A 12,202-nucleotide genomic window follows, 5' to 3' on the forward strand; every position below is an offset into this window, starting at 1 on the left:
GCGGCCATGGCTCACGGGCCCAGCCGCTCCGCGGCATGTGGGATCTTCCCGGACCGGGGCACGAACCCGCGTCCCCTGCATTGGCAGGCGGACTCTCAACCACTGCGCCACCAGGGAAGCCCGAGAATAAGTTTTTTAAAAGGAAACATTTAGTGCTACTATTTCTATAGTTCAGATTGTTTAGTTTAGTGGGAAGAGTAATGGATTTTGAATTGAAAGGCTTGGGATCAAGTCTGCATTCATTCGTTCATTTATTCATTTAATCACCGTGCATTTACTACCTATCATGTGTCAAACACTGCATTAATTACTCAGTGAGGAATGAAGGAGGGGAAAGCTTATAAAAATGGGTAATTTGTGTCCTGTCCCCTAGCCTTGAGAAGCCTACATTCTAGTGAGAAAGAAAGGCAGGAACCAGAATACTCTGTACCAGAAAAGAGGCTTATGAGAAGTGCTGTGCAAACTCAAAGGAGGGAATGGCTACCGACATTTAGACTGGGGAGGAAAGCAGTGAGTTGTTGGAGGATCACAGAAAACATCACATCTAAATGGGGTTTTGAAGGGTGAATAAGAGTTCACCAGATAGAGAAAAGGGAAAAGGACATTTCAGGCAGAGAAAAGAGCGCACAGAAAGGCATGGAGAACTTAATATGCCCTAAAAGAGCCCAAATTGTTTATTTTTTACTTTCAGGGGCAGAATAGATTTTCAAGATTGCCATCTCATGTACAAACAAGATGAGGCATAAAAAGTAGACATTTGGGGGTAATTTTTTACCCAACTTCTTTTTCCAAGATCCACCCTTCTCTGACTAAAGATGGTATGTTTTTTTGGAAAAGGGTAGAATCATAATTTTCTTTGTGTTCATTTTGCTCCTGAGTTTCAACATAATATAAAATAGAGGAGAAATGCAATATATATCCAGGAATGTGACAGTGACACTTGTGAAATTAATGATGCGAAAATTTTCAATGAAAACAACCCCAGGTCAAATTTCTCATTTCAAATCTTCAATGGAGATTTCATTGGCATGTCCTGCAAGTTAACGGGAAAGAGATATGCTTCTTAGGGGTGTGTGTGTGTGTGTGTGTGTGTGTGTGTGTGTGTGTGTGTGTGTGTGTGTGTATTCAGCAATTGTCCACACATGATACTTTCCAAAGTGTGTATAAGATTACAGATAATAGCTTTTTCACAAGGTAATGGAGCCTGGCACAGGTTGTTATTAAGTGATCATAAATATCTGACATACATTTATCAGGACTTGAAACTCAAAATAGAAATTCATAAGCATTCAATTAAACAGGTGCTCAGTTCCACTTCTAAAGATGGAAATGTAGCTATGGAGGCCTAACACAGACGACATCTCTGATTTCTTCTTCAGATGCTCAAAGGCCAAAAGGCAGCGTGTGTTGTAAAGCATCCTGAATTGGAAGACACACATTCTAATCTTGACCTTGCGGCCTTAACGTGGGTCAAAAATGACAATAATATTACGTCCTGCACTTTCCTCACAGGATCACTGTGAAGGTCATGGAAAGATGATGGAATTTAAAGCAGCATTGAGTAGCTGTTCAAAGGTAAGTCATTGCTATTCACTTTATTTCAGTTTACTCAAATAGCACCAATCTGCTAATTAAGTCACTATAATTTGAAAGCACATGTAGGTCCTGGCTTACATATCTAACCTTCTCAGCCTCCTGCATTGCTTTGGAATTCCTGTGTCTCAACACTCCCCTAGCCAGGCCTGGAATGCGAGTTTACGCTGGCAAGTTACCAAGGGGTGGGCCATTTGTTTATCAGCGTTGCCTGGCACAGGCAAGGGTCATTGAAGGTGGGACACCAAATATAGGCTTGCCCGTCACTCAGCCCCATTTGTCACCTGGATCACAGTCTCCATCACATCACCTGGCACTACTCCCTGGGCCAGTCCCAGAGATGGCTGTGTTGTCACAAAGTCGTGTGTCAGGACTGAAATGGGGGACAGTCGAATTTAGGAGGATGAAACAGAATGCAGGACCCTGTGATGTCAACTAGGGAGAGGGTGGACTCCGGACTTTTAGATACCAGATCCCAGTGAGAGACTTACCTGGGTGGATTTCTTAACGAATAATGCTGTGGAAGAGATTATACTGGGAATGTGCTATAGTAGGGGCTGGAGAAGGCTGTAAACCAGATGCAGGAGGCCAGAGTTCTAGTTCTGTCTTGCCTCTTCAAAGCTGTGTGATCTGAGAAAACCATGCAGGCTCTCTGAACTTCAATATCCTCTCTATAAAACAGGCATAATAGTCCCATCTATTTCACTATTGCTGGGAGGAAGGTAGCTGTTCGAGTGAGTAAAATCACTTTGTAAACTGCAGAGTGTTATAAAATGTAAGAGCTAATGAGTTCTGCCACAACTCTAAGTTGTCTCGTATCAGTCTGAATTTTTAAAAATATAACTGTACTGTGTAACTTTGGCACATTGTTCCTAATCCAACACTCTGTTTTTCTTTTTTTAAACTACCAACTGTGGAGCTGAAAGGTGATACCTTAGGGCAAAAGTGGGTGGTGTAGATAAAATGGGTGCTCAGTGATTCTGTTCTTTCTTTCTTTGTTAGGGGTCCATTAAAGAACCAGGGAGGGAACCTTAGTCTATGGCTTTGAGCAGAGACCTCTAGCGACAATGCTGTTTTCATTTCAGTGTTGGTTTATTTGGTTGTCCTATTAGGTGCCTGATTCCGCATAGTGAGTTAAATTGTCTACACTGACTCAGGCAAAGATTTTGGATCATAGAAACACATATCTGGAATCTAAGTGATAATCACAATTATTACTAATATAATAATATTGTTATTAAAGCCATAACGTCTGATACCCAGCCTTTGGGCCAGGCCCTATGGTAAATCTCATTTAAGCTTTATAGCAACCCTTCAAGGTAGGTGCTTTTACAACATTCACTTTAGAGATGGAGACATGGAATCTCCGGGAAATTACTTTGCCCAAGGTCACATGGCTAGTATGTGTCACATGGCTAGGTTGGAATTTAGGTCGCTCTGACTCCAAAGCTGTGTTCTTATGTTAACATTAGCTTCTATTTATTGTTTACTATGTGTCAGTTGCTATACATATGCTATCCTTAAATACAACAGCCCTGAGTAGCAAATTTTGTGATCCCCATTTTGCAGATGAGAAAAATGAGGCTCAGAGGGCTTAGGTGACTTGTCTGAGGTCCCACCACCAGTAAGTGGCAGAACCACAATTCAAACCCCAGTTTAAGCTGGTTCTGTGTCCCATGTTCCTGCTTACAACACACTCGAGAGGGGACAAGGGTCAGCACCTCCATTAAACAACCTTCCCAGCTGATGGGATTGGGGTCTGATTGACCCATTGTCTCTCCATGCGACGGAGAGAATACTCATGGGTGGGAGTACAAGAGGGAGACGGAATTCAGTTCAGTAAAATAAAAGACTTTCTAAGAGTCAGTGCTCTTCACACATGGAAAGGGCTCCTTTGGGGCTGGAGAGTTCTTTCTCACTATTGATTTAGCTTGGCAGGGTATGGGTGTCCAAGTGGCTGTAATAGAGTGAAGCCCCCTTCAAGGGTCCTTCAAGCCCTGAGACAGGTTTAGGGATCTGATCGGTGACTGGAGCCTCACCTTGCAGAAAAGCTGCCCAGTAGTGTCTCCTCTCAAACACTGCCTCTTCTCTAGTCTCTTAATCCAGGTGAAACAGATGATGTGGGGAAGCATGGGCTTTGGAAGGAACCAAGCCAGGTTTCAAAAAACACTATCTGTTCAACCTTGGGCAAATTACTCAAAATCTTTGAGCCCAGTGTCGTCATGCACGTAAAGAGAGAATGAGAAGACTTGTCTTAGAAGGTTGTTTTCAGTTAAATAAGATAATAATAATAGCTAAGATATTATACATCAATGCTTATACGTAGCAGGTGTTTAATAATTTTAATTGCTTTCATTATTACTGTTATTATTTTATCTCCAAAATGGTTTTAAAATCCATTTTCTTAAAACAAGTAAATCTTTCCAACACCTTCTCCATGGCCCTTCTCTTCAGACTGTGAACCAACTCTGTTTCTCAGCCTTGTGAGTGTGCTGTACCCAAGAACAGATGCAGCCAGGCCAGGGAGAGAGTCAGCCTCCTTCGGGGGATCAGGGTGCCTGGCACCAGGGACGGCACATCAGGCAGGGTCCTGAGCCTGTGCCCCGGGACACCCGCTTCCTCACTTTGGCAGCTCTGGTGCCTGCCACCAGCTGACCTCTCTGGTGCTCTGGACTTTGAAGGGAAGCAGTGAACCCAAACAGAGTCACTGTGGCCCAGGGAGACCATGGCCTTCAGCTCCCCGGTTTAGGACATTCAAGGTCAGCGGCTTCCTCCTAAGCTTCTGAACAGATATATGAAGTCTCCCTTCCAGAGGCCCTTTCACAAAGCCTGGGGAGATAGGTTGCTTAATCCCAGCACAGAAATAAACCCAGCTCTTATCCCTTTAAAATTCAGAGTAGACACACCTGCCCCTGAAACTAAGGCTGTAATGCACAGGTCATATTATATCTTTCCTGAAATTATCTCTGAGGTGTGGCTGACTTTTACTCCAGAAACTCACTTTGTTCTATCCTGGCCTTTATAATTTGTTTTTAAGACCATGTTGCGCCCTGGTTTGCATCCTGACCCTGCCACTTCCTAGTCGTGTGATCCTGAGTAATTACTTTGCTTCTTTGAACTTTCGTTACTTCCTCTGAAGAATGACTTCTTGCAGGACCTTTGGTGACAGTTAAATAGGCTATTTTTGTTCTGCGCCTGCACAGGGCAGTAAACGACCAACAAATCACGATCTACGCTTTCCCATGATGAGGTCCATGATGAGGCTCCGAAAAGCTTCCATCTTCCTTGGTCCCAGTAATAAGACAATTATTGTCTCTTCTCCTGAATTCCTTCATTGTGATGAATAACTGCAGTTTTTCACATTTGAAGGTATCACATTTCTCTTTGGCCATGAAGGCCAACTCTGGATATAGTATTCCCAGACATCTGAGTGGCACACTTATTATTGGAAGTTTGCCTGCCTCAGGAGTTATATTCCCTGTGTATTATATTCCTTGTCTGTGTCCTTCCTCTTGTAAAACAAATTAATCATCTTCTAACTCCTGGTCAGCTTGTTATTTGCTCTGACCTCTGGACTTTTATCATCACATTTGTACTTAGCAGGAAATCCTCCTGCAGCCCATCAGGTTTGGCCTTGTGCCTTTTCTCCAAGGCCTTGAATATTTGTACAGTTTTATTAGACTTACAAAGTACTTTCTTATACTTTATCCCATTTGATTCTAACAAATCCCTTTGGGATAGGTGGCCTTACTTTAATTTTACTGTTCAGAAATGGAAACTCAGAGAAGTGATGTTCAGAGCTAGAATTTGAACTGCCTCTATGACTGATGCTCTTTGTTTTCTTCTATTTCCTTCTTCAAGTTCCCAGGATTTCTGAATTTGTATTCTACCGAGAGTCTGTCTCCACTTCCTCCAAGAAGTCCATGGCAATTTGCCTGTTGAAGGATCCTGTTCGCTCTTTCCTTCTCTCTCCCCCTGCCCCCTGGCCTGCCCCCTCCATCTCCAATGGACGGCTTGTGCGGGGGCTGCAGAGCACCTGTCTGCCCGCTGAGAGGGCGCCGAGCCTGGGGGTCGGCTGTACGCTCTGCCAACAGCCAGGGCTCATTTTATTTTATTCTTTTTTATGTTTTTTGACCGTGCCGTTTGGCCTGAGGGATCTTAGTTCCCCGACCAGGGATTGAACCCACGCCCCCTGCAGTGGAAGCGCAGCATCTTAACCACTGGACTCACAGGGAAGTCCCCCGGGCTCATTTTAATGACTGAGTTGTTCAGAATGGAACCAAAGCCAAGCCAGAAGAATCCCGGACATTTTCTGGGTCAGAAAGCAGTTTTACATAAATTGTGATGAATTGGATGTACCCAGCATTGAGATTCAATCCCAAAAGTCAACTGAGGACACAGGCTCTTCCCTATTTTCTTGTCCTGTCCATGTCGCTGCCCAACCTTCCCTGCATTAGTGATGCCTCTACTTCACGCCAGTTCCGACACATGAGATGGTCAGTACAAGCTCATTGAATTGCATTGAGTTGTACTGCAGAGAGACAAGATTCCTCAGACCTGTTCCCCAATCCCTCCTTCTTGGGGAGTCACTTCCCCAGCTCAGTTAAAGGAACAGAAATTAGAGGCAGTGGCTTTGATCTGAAGGCAGCAGCTCCACTCACACTATTGTTTAAAACGACTTCTTATTCTCAGTCACACTCATGCCTGTCATTCACTGGGATGTTAAAAAAAAAAAAAAAAAAAAAAAGTCTTTTACTGAAACCTAGAGAAAACACTGGGAATCACCCCTCAGCCCCAGCTGGGAATTATCTTCCCAGCAAACAGAGCTTTTAATGGGTTTTCAATACAGCAATGTCTATTTTGGGTCTTGCTTTGATTAGTTTCAAATTATTAAAAGCAAGCCAGTTGCTGAACATCCTTGGGATATAAAATCAATTTTAAATCAACAACTCCATTGACTACTACCTATGTGAGAGACAGGGTAAGTTGAAATATAGACATCTGAGTCATTCACCCACACCTTTTGAAAAGAACAAATCCTTGTATTTTGCGCATTGGAAAGCCGGCTTCTGCTGTATCGTATCTATTGCAACCACTTTGTAACTGTGCAGTGCTTTACAGCTTAGAAAACTGTCACCACGTCCACATCCATCATTGCAGAGGAGACCAAGACCCTGAGGGCAGGAACTTTCTCAAAGTCACACATCCTTTCATTTACGTGGTCCTAGGACTAGAATGCAGGTCTTTTGACTAAGACGATAAGAAACATTATTCCATGAATAATGGAAATAGTTTTAGACCAAAAATAATCCCTTACTCATTCTCTGTGGGTTTTCCTTGAGCCCCCAAATGCTAATCACCCTTTTAGGAATGCTCTAGGCAACTAGGTCCACCCAGAATCAAGCATAACTTGAGCCTCCTCACACAGAACCCGAGTGGATGCTGGTACTTGGGATATGAAACACACCCTTGCTCTATGGGACCCTTCCTAGTCCCAGCTGGCCACCAGGCCAGCCCACCCCCAGCCCTGATACCCTTCGCTCCACTCACCTGCCTGTGCGGTCTCTGTCGGCTCAACTGCCTAAGGGGGCTCACGTCCTCTTTAAATATATGGGGGCTGTCACCAGCCTTGGCCTGCGGAGGGGAGGGGAGGGAGGCCGAGGGGAGAGGGTGAATGAGACATGAGTAACGCAACTGCTATCAGAGGCTGGAAATAGCCGGTGACCAAAGCCCTGAGTGTCGTCCCGCCCACACCAGCTGCGAGGCCCTTGGAGAACAGTATCTCTTGGGTTCTGTTTTAATTGCCAATCGCCTACGGCGTCAAGGGATCAATTTGTGGAGTGTGCATTTCTGATCAAGTGGTGGGAACAGGAACAAGAGCAAAGAAAGATTTTACACCTAAAATCATTTTTCCGGGCTCCTACCCCCCTGACCTTCCTGGAAGTCAATGCAGGGTACCTGCATATGAATCATGAACCATATCTGGGAGCCCTTTGTAACTCCGAGGCACAGGTCACTGTGCCCGTGAAGAAAACTCAGAGCTAAAAATAAGAGTCATGGTTGTCTGAAATGATAGTTAGATAATCTCTTCAAAGCAGCTTGGGAAAAAAAGGTCAGCTAATCATTAGGGTCCTGTCACTTCATGGCCCGCTATCCTATGAAGAAAAGCTTTCTTTCCAAAGGTTTGAGTTACTTTGTTATCTTTTTCTACTTAAGAATTTAACATGGCTGTGCATCCTATTTACAAGTCTTGATAAGTCTCTCTGAACCCACATTTTTTTGGGAGGTCTCATTTCTCTTTGCCTGAAATGCGCATATATTTTGATCAAGCATCAAGGACTCATATAAATTATAAAATTTGATAGCTGGCAAGAAGTTCAGAGATTTAATAGACCAATTCTTCATGTTATGGCTGAGGAAACTGAGGTGCATAACTTGCTACAGGCCAAACAATGAGTCTTGGTAAGTCCCAGATGAAAATCCAGGTTATCTGTCTCTTAGCGGAAGGCACTTTCCACTAGTGTTGACCTAGCTGTTGAAGTTAGGTGTAGGTAATACCCAACCGAGAGGGATATGAAATCCAGCCCTTCAAATCAGCCATATTAGCCTGTTCATTACATAACCACAAAGCAGTTGGTTGAGTGATGGAAATAACTGTAAAGAAGGTTGTGCTAATTTCACGAATATGAACACAGCAAAACCTAGTATGAGATTTTCCTAGTCTATGTTTTCATGCAGAAGTGTATTTGTTGTAGAAATGGGGAAATGGCAAGTACTCAAGAATGTTAAAGTTAGAAGGTACTTTAGAAGTCTTCCAGGATAGCAGCTTTCAAACTTTCGTGTGCTTTTTTTTAGAATGATAATACTATTTTCTATAAATAGTCTTAAATGGAACATCGATATATAAAGCAAATAAAAGGAAATTCACTGCTTGAGATAAATAGGTAGTCTATCATAATGAATAGGTGGTCTACTCACATAGCCTTTCTCGGAACCCCCAAATGGCTTCTGAAATACTTTTTTGAGACAAAATTTGAAAGTCACAAATGTAGCCCACAACTTTCATTTTATAGTACAGATGTTAAGGCCCAAAGAAGGGGTTTAGTTCCCTTAAGGGGAAATGCAATGTGTATTGTAGAATTATTTCTGGAGCCAGAAAATCTGGGTTTGACTCTAATGTTTCTGACCTTTAAAAAAATGTTTTCTGATTACACAAGTAACACAGGAATGCATTTTTATCGTGAAAGACTAAATGATAAAGATGTATTTACAGTAAATTGTAAAAGTGCCCTCCCACAATCCTACTTTCTTTCCCAGAGTTAACACGTGACAATATTTTGGGTTTTACATAACTTGAGTCACCTTTTAAAAGGATACTTTAGTCTAGTCACATTTATTGTGATTTTTGATATATATGGACTTATTCCTTTCATCTTATTTTATTTTTTTAAAATAATGTTTCTTTTTTCTTTTCTGGACTTTTATTAGATTTAATAGTTTTCCTTGTCATGTTTTCTTTTATGACTTAGAAATGATCCTCTTCCTCTAATTTAAAAACCATGCACAGATAGATAGATATATATAGATTTAACTGGTAGCCTTATTTTATTTCTTCTATGAGATGAGAAACTAAGCAGCACATATATACAATGGAATATTACTCAGCCATAAAAAGAAACAAGGGACTTCCCTGGTGGAGCAGTGGTTAAGAATCCACCTGCCAATGCAGGGGACATGGGTTTGAGCCCTGGTCTGGGAAGATCCCACATGCTGCAGAGCAGCTAAGCCAAATAAATAAATAAATAAATAATTGCTTTAAAGAGAATGGACTTGAGGACACGGGGTGGGAGGGGGAAGTTGGGGCTAAGTAAGAGTAGCATCAACATATATACACTACCAAATGTAAAATAGCTAGTGGGAAGCAGCCGCATAGCACAGGGAGATCAGCTCGGTGCTTTGTGACCACCTAGAGGGGTGGGATAGGGAGGATGAGAGGGAGGCTCAAGAAGGAGGGGATATGGGGACATGTGTATGCATATGGCTGATTCACTTTGGTGTACAACAGAAACTAACACGGTATTATACTCCAATAAAGATCTATTAAAAAATAACAAAAAAAATAAACCTAATTATAAATTTACTGCTTTCTTCATTCAACTACTGTTACTTATATATTTTTCGTATCTTACTTTTTTAACTCTGTGTGTTGTGTTGTTTGTGTGTGTGTGAGTGATAGAATGTATTCTTGATGAATTTATTGAGAAAGTCTGTTGTAAATGAACTAGAAGCGAAAAGGTCTTTGTATTAGTTTGCTAGAACTGCTGTAACAAATACCATACACTGGGTGGCTTAAACAGCAGACATTTATTTTCTCACAATTCTGGAGCTAGCAGTCTAAGATCAAGGTGTCAGCAGGGTTGGTATCTTTTGAGGCCTTTCTCCTTGGTTTGTAGATGGCCATCTCCTTCACATGTTTTCAGATGGTCTTCTGCCGTGTGTGTCTGTGTTCTAATCTCTTTTTATAAGGATACCAGTCATATTGGATTAGGGCCCAGTCATATGACCTCATTTTAGTTTTAAAGGCCCTATTTTCAAATACAGTCTCCTTCTGAGGTACCAGGGGTTAGGACTTCGACATATGATTTGGGGAAGACAATTCAGCCCATAACAGTCTCAATTTTGCCTTACACGTGAATGCTAGCTCAGCAATCTCTACAGTTGTACTGTCCAGTACAGTAGCCAATAGTCACATGTGGCTATTTAAATTGAAATTATTTGAAATTAAATGAAATGAAAAATTCAGTTCCTCAGTCACAGCAGCCATATTCCAAGTGCTTACCACCCACTGTGGCTCATGCATCCACCTTGGAACAGCGTAGCTATAGCGTGTTTCCATCATTGCAGAAGTTCTGTTGACTAGCACTGCTATAGAGCGGCTTCATCTGAAAAATGGTGCAAATGCCTTTTGGATTCTATGAGGAATAGATAATATTAAGCATGTGTTGGACACATGGCAGGGTGTTCAATCAATACTAGTTGAGTGTTCACTCAACAGTGAGTGAATGGTAATATTGACTAGAACCCACTGTTTCTGCCCCATTGTTCCCCAAGAATAGCCATAAATGAGTCAGCTGTTGTGAAACATAGGACACAAAGAAGATCAGGCAAGAGAGTAAGAAGGGACGATGGTCTTAAACGCATGCCTTAAAACACTGTCTTTATACCCAAATCAGAATAAACTTTATTCTATTTAATTCTCTCAATGACTTTGTAAAGAAGATACTATTATACCCATTGTATGAGTGAGGAATGAAATAAATACAGCTCTTGAAAGCTAAGTAATTACCCTAAGACCACACACGTAAGTCAACAGTGAGTCGGTGGCAATGTCAGGACTAGAATACTCTGCTTCACCCGCTCCGTTCTCCTAGGATAACTAAAAACTGGAGAGTCATTGGGAAACACAGATCACTAAGGAGACAGGGAAATTCAAACCCAGATTGAACTTCAAATCCCTTCTACAACATTGATTCCCAAATTCATTTGATCACTGTCCCCTCAGTAAACATTTTTGTTTACACATACACACACACACAACACACATATGTATGTACATATATATGTAAATTATAAACATTACTGTAATATCCACTATAAAACACACTCCATGCTACGCACTAAAAAAGATAAAAATAAATGTAATAAAAGTTCTAATTATTTTTCTCATGCTCTAGTATTATTTCACATGCTCTCTAGGATGCTGGTCCCCCCTTCCACTTTGGAAACCACTGCTCTAAACCATGACATACTAAGAGGGAATATGCTGTAGAAGAATTTACAGGCCTGGGACTCTCAGCTTTCATCTGCTCATCCAAACTCCTCTGAAAAGAAACATAATTGGACTATAATGTATTCAACGTCAGCCACATTCTTGGAGTAACTAGGGCTTTTCACTATTTCTATGCACCAGTAGTCTGACATTTGTCACTGGCTGTTTGTTATTTCAAAGAGAGAATTAATTTAAGACTACCATTCAAAGGTTGCTCCTGGCCATGCGGCCCATCCATGAAAGGCAGAGAAATGGCAAAGCAGCAAAGCAACACTTAAGTGAACCAAGATGGTTCCTTTACCCCAAGAGATAAAATATATATGTATCTGTCCTCACTGAAATGGAGTGAGACTAGGAGAAACAAATAATTGATGTACCTGCATCATTCAGATTTTTGTGTTGGCCTCTTTGTTCTTATGGCCGTACATCACTTGCTGATTACAGTGATGACAGTATTCCTTACATAATGCTTTCAGCTTAAAAGCATTACCAAGTGTTTGATTCTCTCTCAGATGTGATCTCTCTCCTCTCTCTGTCCCTTTCTCTCTGTTTCTCTCAAGCAGTGGGGGGATATAGGTGTTATTATTCCCTTTTTACAGATGAAGAACCTGGCTTGAGAGGTGAGGTCACACAGCCAGTAAATGGTAAAGTCAGAACTTGAACCAAGTTCTCTGCTCCAGAGCCAATGCCCTGAGGGAGGTTTCAACTGATCTGGTCGGCATTATGTAGTTGGGAGAGAGGACACTAGGTCTGAGAATCCCTACAGGTCAGAGTGCCTCT

The 12,202-nt window shown here is 41.9% G+C and overlaps 1 protein-coding gene across 2 annotated transcripts in view; it reads right to left on the bottom strand.

Moving 5' to 3' along the window:
- Positions 1-7,271, bottom strand: part of CSRP3 (cysteine and glycine rich protein 3) — a 19,996-nt gene extending 12,725 nt beyond the window's left edge. Inside the window, exon 1 of one of the 2 annotated variants that reach the window (XM_007118933.2) lies at positions 7,144-7,271. The gene's annotated coding sequence lies outside the window, so the exon portion shown is untranslated. Of the gene's footprint in view, positions 1-3,632; positions 3,709-7,143 lie in introns of those variants that run through there. The other variant, XM_028501131.2, reaches the window with a different exon arrangement.
- Positions 7,272-12,202: the final 4,931 nt, after the last annotated feature.

The sequence above is a fragment of the Physeter macrocephalus genome, chromosome 16, assembly GCF_002837175.3.
Source record: "Physeter macrocephalus isolate SW-GA chromosome 16, ASM283717v5, whole genome shotgun sequence".
Taxonomy (NCBI): domain Eukaryota; kingdom Metazoa; phylum Chordata; class Mammalia; order Artiodactyla; family Physeteridae; genus Physeter; species Physeter macrocephalus.